Source organism: Coregonus lavaretus (assembly GCF_964263955.1).
Source record: "Coregonus lavaretus genome assembly, chromosome: 7".
In the NCBI taxonomy this organism is placed as follows: Eukaryota; Metazoa; Chordata; class Actinopteri; order Salmoniformes; family Salmonidae; genus Coregonus; species Coregonus lavaretus.
Genome location: NC_139994.1, coordinates 40,478,718 through 40,490,850, shown reverse-complemented (window position 1 = coordinate 40,490,850; position 12,133 = coordinate 40,478,718). Strand labels below are relative to the sequence as shown.

The following is a 12,133-nucleotide window of genomic DNA, read 5'->3' as shown; positions in this document are numbered from 1 at the left end:
ATTGTGACCTTTTGCATTTCTGACAAAGGCCATTGCTGGTGCCACACAAATAATGGCAGAGATTTGGACTTTAAGATTTCTGTCTCCAAAAAAAACACCTTCAGTTTCCAGCTGCTGCATTTCCTCAACAAGGTCATGCAAGAAATCAAGACTGGTTGTTTTTTTCTCCCCAAAGACATTCCAATGACAAATGGTGACTTGTTTGTCTGGACCATGCCTCTAGCCCTAAGATAGGCCAGAATTAAGCATTTGAGCTCTTGTATAGAGGAAGGCCATCAATATTGATTTGGAGGGACACTGACTCAGACAACTCTGTATGAAAAGATGTTGTAAGGTGGGACAGCACACCATGTTTAATGCCAGCGTGGAAATAAGTTCCCCCAGAGACTTTCCACCACTGGTTTTGTTTTCAACAAAGTCTGTGAATCCTTTGGTAGGACAATTTGGGTATTTTCGTGGATAGAATCTTGAGTAGTTCAGTTAATGACGAATGTGGAATTTGTTTCTAAGAGCCCAATCTGAAAGTAACTTTCTGATATCATCCTCCTCGTCTGTACTTTCATCAATGCTCTCCTCTGTGCTCTCATCAAAGCTCTCGTTAACCCCACCCTCACTACCACTTAGTGTGCAAACATCAGCTGGCTCAACCCTACTATTTGACTCCTGCGTTGGAAGAGCCACTTGCACAAAATTGCTTATGCCATAACAATGATGCCTCTCTTCCCTTTACACAGATCCTGACGTTAGTTTTTGCAACTCCACTCTGAATTTTTATATTTTTACTCCAGTAACTGGACATTTTACCTGGAAACTTTCAGTATATAGATTGGATATCTGCAAAGAAAATAAAATGTTACAATCAACTCTGGAATGTTCAACATCACTTTAAGTCAACAACAAAACAATGCAAGATTGGTCACTGGTTATCTAAGAAGGGCAACAACAGGAAAATGTAATGTCAATTAATGTAGTTTACACCAATCTCCATGGTATGTTTCTTTATTTGTGTGTCTAAGGATGGTGGACAATTTTTACTCTGTCCATGCAGATAATACTACACTGAACATATAGCACCAATACTAGACTGATGTAGTCCTAATTAATAACTAAATATATCATTGAAGACACAGGAGGGCTGAGTATTTCCTAAAAAAAAATGACATTATAATTGCTTTAGTCAGTATATTCACTTTATTGTTGTATAAACTTGTCAATTGTAAACAAATGAAAATGCATCAGCTGATTTCGTGGACACAATAGTAGCACATCAATGAGCTGGCTGATCGCAGAACTGTGTTAAAAAAATGTACAGTTAATTATTTTGGCGATTGGTCTACCATTGCGGACCTGCACCCTAATTCTCAAAAGGTTATGATTCACCATTAAAAGGCGTTATTTACATTCTGTGTGGTACCACATATCCCCATATGATTGGTACAACCTTTTGGACCATTTAATGGGGTGTTTTGATCGGGTGTAGTGTTAGCTTGAATTTGTGGATTCTTGACCTTGTTCCTCAGGCTCAAGGCTCAGGTATGGCAACTAGGATTAATTATTTTAGAGATAGATATCTTACAGTGAGGGAGATTTGTCATCGATAGCTGTTGCTTTGTTGTCCAAGCAGGTTCTAACCATAAGTACAAATCACAAACTGAATTGGTATGTAAAGTGTCAAATCAACACTACATATTGTGTATTCTATTACCTGTCATCTTTAAATTTCTTAGAATATCATGAAGGGGGGGATCATACGTAAAACAATAATTGTGATGAAAGTCTACGGATCTTTAATTGTGGCATTTCTTCAACAGGACTTCTCTGCTGTCTGGTTCCTGAAAGATGTTGATGATGGAACTCAAGCTCCACTAGCACATGCGCCCCACAACATTAGACATGAAACGCTCCTGTCCATCTTCAATACCTTAAGCAACACACACAATGATATCCCCATAGACACGTAGGGTGGTTTGTGCCCACATTCAGTTTAAATTCATTCCCTGGTTGGCTGAATCTTCAGTTAGAACATTTTACTGACTCATCATCTCTGATTAAGTTATTCCAGCAACAATTGAGAGAAATGTATCATATTTTTTAAAACTTGTTTAGAACATTATAACATTTGTTAATGGAAACTGAAAACTAAGGAAGACTTTACAGAACATATTGCCTAGGGGCCTCTTAAGTCTAGAGCCTGCACTGTTTGTAAGTCTGAAACATCTATGTAAATACATTACACTGCAGTTTTGTGCTAAAGGTTGTTGCACAAGACCATGTTAAAGGTAGTATTATTAACCAATACCTAATACCATATCTTAACTTGTGTATTATTGTAAAATAAAGCTGCATTTCCTGTCATTTTCGTTCTATATTCACTAAAACTCTCCTTCACAATGCCCAAGATTAGTGAATAGGTTACTTAAAAGTGAAAGTATCCAAGCTATCTACTTGTAAGAACACACAAAAGTAGTGGAACTTGCTATTACATTGAAATTGCATTATGTGATTACAAAATGTGGAACTTCATAATGGACATTTTCCAGACAAAGCTGAATGGTACGGTTCAATTATTGTCAAATCCGTGTGGTTTAGATTTTAAAAAATATATATTGTTTTCAGCAATAGTAGCAGTACTTATTACATTTATGAGAAGGTGTTACAGCAGGTCACACGCACAGGTCCTCATGTCGAAGTTCCTCCACCGACACTTAGCAGAGTGGCTTGCCGCTCAAGAAACGCTAGTGGACCGATGAGCGATTTGCCGAATATCGGCTTGCGGATGGTCTGCCGCCGGAGGCCTGACCGAGGCAAGCCGCTGACGGCGTGCCACCCAAAAAAAGCTGGTGGACCGACAGGTCATTGTTAGCTGGGGAGTCACAGAATTGTACGTTCAGCCTGTTAATGATTTAAGTCCGATTGGACTTATCTTACTAAATCTGCATGGTTTAACATAGTTTCTTTAGTTTTTGACCTCAACATTCTTGCTGGATAGATAGTTTAATAGCTAACATGCTAACGGCGCTAGCTAACCTATGTGGATGCCTCCATCTAGTTCCCAAGAGCAGCAGACCTGTATGTCAACTTTGCATTCGAACTTTAATCATCTGTAAAGGTATTTTACATGAAATCATACTAGCTAGCTAGATAAATGTTTCTTTAAAAAGCCTGTTGATGTCGTTGGCTGTTTCTTTGGAGCTAGCTAGCTAAGCTATCACTAGCTAGCTAGCTAGGTGGTTAATGTTCCAGCAGGGGGTCCAGCGGAGGCGATGGCGTCAATGGTCTCATCCATGGCAGCCCTCTCCTGTGCCCTCTGTGTTCTGAGGGCTGCCCGACGCTCTTTCTCCTCTGCCTCAGCCCTCTCCTTCTCACCCCTCTCCTGCCACTGGCACGTGTATTCCTCCCCGGTGAGGCATGTGGCGACCACAGGGAGTCTTCTGTATCGGTCTAGCCGATACTTCAGGACAGTGAGGATGTGCCCCAGGTCCTTCGCTATCAGCCCCCCCTCTATTAGGGGGTGCTCTTCTAAAGCTAGGGCTGGGACTGGAGCAGGGGCTGAGGATCCTCCTGTGGTCACTGGGGAGGAGGTGCTGATGGACGGCACAGCTGGTTCCAGGAGAGATGGTGGTGGGACCAGGTAGGGACCTCCCAGTGTGTAGTGTCCACCGGGGAAACACTTGGGGTAGATGATAAATGGGGGTACGTCCTCCCCAGCTGCGTTGAAACAGGCCAGCACTGTGATGTGCTCCTTGGTCCCCGGAGCCTGCTGGTACACGTGTTTTGCGTCCCAGGGAGCCAGCAAGTGCTTCTCATAAGAAGTGAAGAAGGTGTCATTCGTCAGACGTGTGGCACACTCAGCTCTCCCCCTGTCCAGGGTGTCCGGCCTTCTCAAGCTCAGGTTCTTGTGCCTCCTCCTGAACATTTCCCACCATCTCTTCCCCAGTGGTGGGATTGTTTCCCCTGGGTACCGAAACCTACAATAGATTATAATATATAATTGTCCATCCAGGATGAAAATGTTTGTTTTGGCATCACCATACACATCCACATTTACATCACACACATTGAGAACAGTCAGTCCACCAATCTACATACATAAACACATAAAACACCAAATACCTGCGTATTTTGTCGGCGTATTTTTATGCAGAAAAGCAGAGATGGGTGGCTAACAAGAAAAAATAAACATACACACACTCTCTCACACACACACACATTAATGCAAATATGTAAATACATTGTAATTACTTGTTTATTTTATATGTATGCTACATTTTATTTTAGGATTGGAGATATTTAGGCCTACAGATTGTGTTATCCTTTTCCAACAATGGCCATGTGCAGTTGTGCTTACTCACAGTTGGTGGAGAGGGCATGGTTAGGAGAGATGGTGGCTGACAAGGAAAAATAAAATACAACATCCACACACACACACACACACACACAATCATATGTGAATATGTAAATCAATTGTAATTACTTGTTTATTTTATGTATGCTCCATTTCATTTTATATGTGGATAGTTTGTGGGTAAATTCTGTGTGCTTTTGTCTGAGTTACAAAACATAACTCTCTCGCGGGTGCCAGTCGTGTATAGCCGTAACGGAAATTTTGGTGACCTTATTTGACCTTTTCTGGTGCTTTTGAGACACTGTTCGATCCCTCCTTGGGGCACTACTTGCTGAGTTATTAAAACACTAAACAATCACAATACAGTAGCTCTTGGTCATTCTATTAGGTATTATTATTCTAATATGTATTAATTATAGAATTGTGTCAGTTATTAATGATAAACCTTTACACTGCACTCTTCCTCCCCTCCCTCCTCATCTCTCTATGTTTCAGCTCCAGATGACAAAACCTGCACACACTCCATGATTTGCAGGTCTGCCGACTTCCTTTTGGTCACACATTTTATTCAGAGAAATATCCAATAAACTAAAGACATTTCTTTAACTGTGAATGTACTTTATTGCAGACATTTTCCTGAAATAAAATGGAGCATACATAAATAAAAAAGGTTATTACAATTTATTTACATTGGGTCTAATGTGGGGGTGTGAGTGTGAGAAAGTCATGTTTTGTAACTCAGACAAAACCACACAGACTATTGTGTGCGTGTGTGGGAGAGCGAGAGAATGTGTGTGCATGTTGTATTTTATTTTTCCCTGTCAGCCACCATCTCTCCTAACCATGCCCTCTCCACCAACTGTGAGTAAGCACCACTGCACATGTCTGTTGTGGGAAATAGATAACACAATCTGTAGGCCTAAATATCTCCAATCCTAAAATAAAATGGAGCATACATATAAAATAAACAAGGAATTACAATATATTTACATATTTGCATACTAATGTGTGTGTTTTATTTTTCTTGTTAGCCACCCATCTCTGCTTTTCTGCTTCATAAAAAGCTGAGGTCTGGAACTCCATCCAGGTAATCTCTCTCCATTCCTTGGCCTTGGTTGCCTGATGACTCACCCTGAATTTTAATCGCTACATATATTCATTGTGGAGAACAGACTTTGGCTTGAGCAATGTGGATGGATAGCCAATAATTTTGCAGGACAATAAACATATTTGCCTGCCACTCCTGGGAACCCTGTACATATGTGAGGGCTGTTGGGGCCCTGTTTCAGCTCCAGATGACAAAACCTGCACATACTCTCAAAGGGTTGTAGGTCTGCCGACTTCCTTTTGGTCATACATTTTAATCAGAGAAATATCCAATAAACCAAACTCTTGCTTTAACTGTGAATGTACTTTATTGCACACAATCCTCAATTAAAATGGAACATCCATAAAAGAAACAATGTGTTTACATTGGGTCTAATGTGTGTGTGAGAGGGAGGCATGTTTTTCAACTCAGAAAAAAGCACACAGAAGTTCTTCAAACTGTACACATTAAGCAATAGTATTTTACAATATTATCAATCACACTTGGATAGATATTTAGAGTAATGATGTAGATATTGAGGATGGATATGTAGGAGTAGATATCTCCAATCCTAAAATAAAATGGAGCAAACAGAAAATAAACAAGTAATTACAACGTATTTACACTGGGGATAATGTGTGTGAGTGTGTGTGACAGAGAGAGAGTGTGAGCATGTTGTGTTTTATTTTTCCGTATCAGCCACCCATCTCTGCTTTGTCAGTCTTGATAGGCCCAGTGTATGCACTTCTGGGTGAGGCTGTCAGGCAGTGGTGGAGTGCATGGCAGATCTGAAAGAGAGATGCACAAAGTGACAGTAAGTATATGTGTCTGTGTGCACATCTGTTGGTGTGAGTGAGCATATGCAATATAATTCTGATTTACCTGCATCCATCTGGGAATCCTCAAAAGTGTCTCCTTTCACGGCCAGTGTAGTAGGAACTGGTGCAGCCGGTAAATTAAATGCCATAGCAGAGGACTGCTGTGACTGCAGCTGAACTGCTGGGGGTGGCAGATCTAAAAGAGAGAGGCACACTTTTCTTAACTGACAATAATCATACAACTAAACAGACTGAATGAGTGTAAGGCCTAGATTCAATCAGATCAAGCGTTAACAGGCGATAGCCGACAACCGCATAGCTGATGTTTTGGAAGTGTCTGAGGTGTTACTGCGTTGGATCTGTCAAATCGGTAAGCAGCTGCTCTTGATCATTGTCACGAAAACTACACCATCCTACTCGCGTTACAAGTTCAGAACGAGAAAGGGTAGGCTATAAAGAAATAATGACGCTCAAATTCAACATCATTAAACAAAATAATGAGGACTTTATCAGCCTAATCCAGGTGTAGATTAAATCTCACATTCATGTTTTCAAACTTGTAAACAGGGCTGCATGAGATTTCTTTTAATTCGACTCCATGCAGCCAATGGCAATGTCAGCTTTAGGTATAACGCCAGGAGCCCCTTGTGGATTTGACAGCTCTAACACAGTTCCACCTCAGACACCGCCAAAACAACCGCTATGCGGATGCAGGCTAAAACGAATGTGATTGAATAGAGCCAAAAGTGAGGGAGAGTATGCATGTGTGTATACATGTATGTGATAATTACCTGTATCACCTGTCGCGGCCGGTGTAGCAGGGGCAGGCGAATGCAGCTGTGAGGGCTGTGGTTGAACTAATAGGGGTGTCAGATCTAAAGGCGAGAGGAACAATTTTCTTAAGTGAAAATAATTATACAACAAAACAGAGTGAATGAGTGAGTATGTATACGTGTGTGTGATAATTACCTGGACCACATCACACTGCTTTAGGTCTACTAGCCTCTGGAAGCTCCAGCGTGCCACTCCAGGCCTGGAACAGCTTGGTGGAAAAACGGCTACCTGTCACCCACCGAGCCTGGTTGGCAGATCTGAAAGATAGGCACAATATTATCTTGACTACACACTAACCTAAACAGAACAGACTATGGGAGGCGCACAGTAGTACACAGAGTCATGACTACATGGAACTCCATTCCACATCAAGTAACTCATGCAAGCATTAAAATTAGATATTTAAAATAGATAAAAAATACACCTTATGGAACAGCGGGGACTGTGAAAAGACAAACACAGGCATAGACACATGCACACACACGATAACATACGCACATCCTTGTAGTAGGACATTCAGTGATTAACTTTGGGAAAAATGACTATCAACAGTAAAAAGGATATCAAATACTCAGATCTGGATTGACAAGTAGGCTAAATTATGTGAAGTTACAAAACATCTAGGGTTAGTCTACACTCAAGTTAAATAAAGGATGCAGGACATGAGCTCGAGGACCATGCCTCAGGACTACCTGGCCTGATGACTCCTGGCTGTCCCCAGTATACAGTTGAAGTCGGAAGTTTACATACACTTAGGTTGGAGTCATTAAAACTCGTTTTTCAACCACTCCACAAATGTCTTGTTAACAAACTATCGTTTTGGCATGTCGGTTAGGACATCTACCTTGTGCATGACACAAGTCATTTTTCCAACAATTGTTTACAGACAGATTATTTCACTTATAATTCACTGTATCACAATTCCAGTGGGTCAGAAGTTTACATACACTAAGTTGACTGTGCCTTTAAACAACTTGGAAAATTCCAGAAAATGATGTCATGGCTTTAGAAGCTTCTGATAGGCTAATTGACATCATTTGAGTCAATTGGAGGTGTACCCGTGCATGTATTTCAAGGCCTACCTTCAAACTCAGTGCCTCTTTGCTTGACATCTTGGGAAAATCAAAATAAATCATCAAAGACCTCAGAAAAATTTTTGTAGACCTCCACAAGTCTGGTTCATCCTTGGGAGCAATTTCCAAACACCTGAAGGTACCACGCTCATCTGTACAAACAATAGTACGCAAGTATAAACACCATGGGATCATGCAGCCGTCATACCGCTCAGGAAGGAGACGCGTTCTGTCTCCTAGAGATTAACGTACTTTGGTGTGAAAAGTGCAAATCAATCCCAGAACAACAGCAAAGGACCTTGTGAAGATGCTGGAGGAAACAGCTACAAAAGTATCTATATCCACAGTAAAACGAGTCCTATATCGACATAACCTGAAAGGCCGCTCAGCAAGGAAAAAGCCACTGCTCCAAAACCGCCATAAAAATGCCAGACTACGGTTTGCAACTGCACATGGGGACAAAGATCGTACTTTTTTGAGAAATGTCCTCTGGTCTGATGAAACAAAAATAGAACTGTTTGGCCATAATGACCATCATTATGTTTGGAGGAAAAAGGTGGTTGCTTGCAAGCTGAAGAACACCATCCCAACCGTGAAGCACAGGGGTGGCAGCATCATGCTGTGGGGGTGCTTTGCTGCAGGACAGATTGGTGCACTTCCCAAAATAGATGGTATCACGAGGAAGGAAAATTATGTGGATATATTGAAGCAACATCTCAAGACATCAGTCGGGAAGTTAAAGCTTGGTCGCAAATGGGTCTTCCAAATGGACAATGACCCCAAGCATACTTCCAAAGTTGTGGCAAAATGGCTCAAGGACAACAAAGTCAAGGTATTGGAGTGGCCATCACAAAGCCCTGACCTCAATCCTATAGAAAATTAGTGGGCAGAACTGAAAAAGCGTGTGCGAGCAAGGAGGCCTACAAACCTGACTCAGTTACACCAGCTCTGTCAGGAGGAATGGGCCAAAATTCACCCAACTTATTGTGGGAAGCTTGTGGAAGGTTACCCAAAATGTTTGACCCAAGTTAAACAATTTAAAGGCAATGCTACCAAATACTAATTGAGTGTATGTAATCTTCTGACCCACTGGGAATGTGATGAAAGTAATAAAAGCTTAAATAAATCACTCTCTACTATTATTCTGACATTTCACATTCTTAAAATAAAGTGGTGATCCTAACTGACCTAAGACAGGGAATTTTTACTAGGATTAAATGTCAGGAATTGTGAAAAACTGAGTTTAAATGTATTTGGCTAAGGTGTATGTAAACTTCCGACTTCAACTGTACCTGGTGGTGATGCTGATCCAGTCTCTGCTGTTTCTGTCTGCGGCTATGGAACCCTGACCTGCTCAGGGCTCACCTGAGGTGCTACCTTGTCCCAGACCTGCTGTTTGATCCTGTCTCTCTCTCTACCGGACCTACTGTCTCAACCACCATTTACTTACATTTACATTTTAGTCATTTAGCAGACGCTCTTATCCAGAGCGACTTACAGGAGCAATTAGGGTTAAGTGCCTTGCTCAAGGGCACATTTACGTCATTTAGCAGACGCTCTTATCCAGAGCGACTTACAAATTGGTGCATTCACCCTATAGCCAGTGGGATAACCACTTTACACTTTTTTTTTTTTTTTTGGGGGGGTGCTACTTCTGAGGTGCTGAACTATTGCACCCTCTATAACCACATAACAACTGTGATTATTATTTGACACTGCTGGTCATATATGAACGTTTAAACGTCTTGAAGAACGGTCTGGCCTAAATGGCTGTACTCTTTTATAATCTCCACCAGCACAGCCAGAAGAGGACTGGCCACCCCTCAGAGCTTGGTTGCTCTCTAGGTTTCTGCCTTTCTAGGGAGTTTTTCCTTGCCACTGTGCTTCTACATCTGCATTGCTTGCTCTTTGGGGTTTTAGGCTGGGTATCTGTATAAGCACTTTGTGACAACTGCTGATGTAAAAAGGGCTTTATAAAATACATTTGATAGACTGCTTGTATATGCTTATATTCATGTCAGTAACTCTAAATATGACATGAGTTATCTTACATTTCCTCAATAGGAAGTTGTACCTTAAGCCAACACTTTTTCCTGGTCTTTCATGCTGGGGACAGGGGGCTTCAGGTTTGGGAATGGAGGGCCTAGAGAATTGGAATATTAACAATAATTAGTGTCCACATTTATGAATGAATTAAACTCAATTTGGGTTAGCTGTGTATGTCATCTGATTGAGAATTGCTGATGATATACTGTATATGTCTATTTTCTTTTGACAATCTTCACACAATTCTATCTAGTGAGTGCACACAACCGTTAGCTTATTTTACCAGGTCATAAATAACATCATTTTGTCAAGGGAGACCTGGCAAAGAGGACCGAGCTGTCAAGTAAAAGGCATATTTATAGCAGCAGCTATGGTATGGATAAAGACAACGTGACACCACCACAGCTGCATGAGTGTGTGATCTTTCTATAATATTAGATAATTTAACAATTTCCAGACCCAATGAATAACAGAACAGTAGGAAGGCTAATGTTGCTGTATTGTAGCCTACTGTACCCCACCCCATCAACCAACTACTAGCTACTGACAAGGCTACGTTGTTATCATTTAGTAATGTTGTACTGTAACCTACTGCACCCCATATCAACCAACTAGTAGTGACAAGGCTATATTGTTGTCATTCAGTAATACTGTAACGGTACTAGCCTCCTGTACACCACATTAACCACCTAGCTAACTAGTGATAGCTTAGCTAGCTAGCTCCAAAGAAACAGCCAACGACATCAACGTGCTTTTTAATTAAACATATCTAGCTAGCTAGTATGATTTCATGTAAAATAACTTTACAGATGATTACAAAGTTCGAAAGCAAAGTTGACTTACCGGTCTGCTGCTCTTGGGAACTAGACGGAGGCATCCGCATAGGTTAGCTAGCTAGCGCCAAATAAACAACCAATGACATCAACAGGCTTTTTAACACAATATCTATCTTGCTAGCTAGCTAGTATGATTGCATGTAAAACAACTTTACAAATGATTACAACGTTTGAAAGCAAAGTTGACTTACTGGTCTGCTGCTCTTGGGAACTAGATGGATGCATCCACATAGGATGTTAGCTAGCGCCGTTAGCGTCGTTAACATTAGCTAGCTAGCAGCGCCAGCATGTTAGCTATCAAAGTATCTATCCAGCAAGAATGTCGATGTCAAAAACGAAAGAAACAATGTTAAGCCATGCTGATTAAGTAAGACAAGTCCAATCGGACTGTAATTAACAGGCTGAACGTTCATTTCTGTGACTCACTAGCTAACAGTAGCTTGCTAGCTCAGTGACCGAGGGTGATTGATGGGCTCTTCCTGTTTACAGCGTCCCCTATGGGGAAATCAGCCTAGCGCCTCAAAACCAACCAGTGGCCGGAATTATATTATATCCGGGTTGGTTTAGAATCGCCATTGACAATGCATGGGAAACGGTTTTGTGCCGTTTAGCCAAAGAATCCGCGGCAAAGCCGCCGCGGGTACCGACTGGGACTATCTCCTCTAAAGTATCTCCAAAGAGGAAGAGGCAAAACGAGAGGGATAACAGGGCCCAAAATATGTGTTCTCCAGCAGGCGGCGTTTAAAAAATATATTTTGCTCACCAAACCAGGAGTTTTTGTATGGAAGTTAATGAGTATCGAATTTGGTTAACAAAAAATGTAATGACTTATTTGGTACGTGTGGCATTTGATCGAATAGAAGCTTCGTAATGCTTAGGTTGTTATGAGTGTAGCTACTGATAAGTACACGTGACATCCAGGCAACTCTGAGAAAAAACACTATATTGGAGTTGTGCCTGTGATCACACTCATATCTGCCCTCTCATTGCCTCCTCCCGACTGCCTTCCATTTTTGAAGATGCTTATTTTCATTGTTAGAGCCGCCAATTGAGTATCTGGTCAATATAATGTATAATCTGTGGGATATCTGGTA

General features: G+C 41.3%; 1 long non-coding RNA gene across 2 annotated transcripts; it reads right to left on the bottom strand.

The window, feature by feature from the left end:
• Positions 1-5,744: 5,744 nt before the first annotated feature.
• Positions 5,745-11,529, bottom strand: LOC311132124. 2 transcript variants are annotated; one of them, XR_014613487.1, is made up of 7 exons: positions 11,231-11,529; positions 11,047-11,066; positions 10,232-10,300; positions 7,220-7,341; positions 7,042-7,125; positions 6,315-6,446; positions 5,745-6,220 (listed from the first exon to the last, which is right to left on the bottom strand). It is a non-coding gene; the product is annotated as an uncharacterized lncRNA (long non-coding RNA). The 2 variants fall into 2 exon arrangements; XR_014613488.1 differs by having other exon boundaries at positions 11,047-11,093; positions 11,231-11,526.
• Between the last annotated feature and the right edge of the window lie 604 nt (positions 11,530-12,133).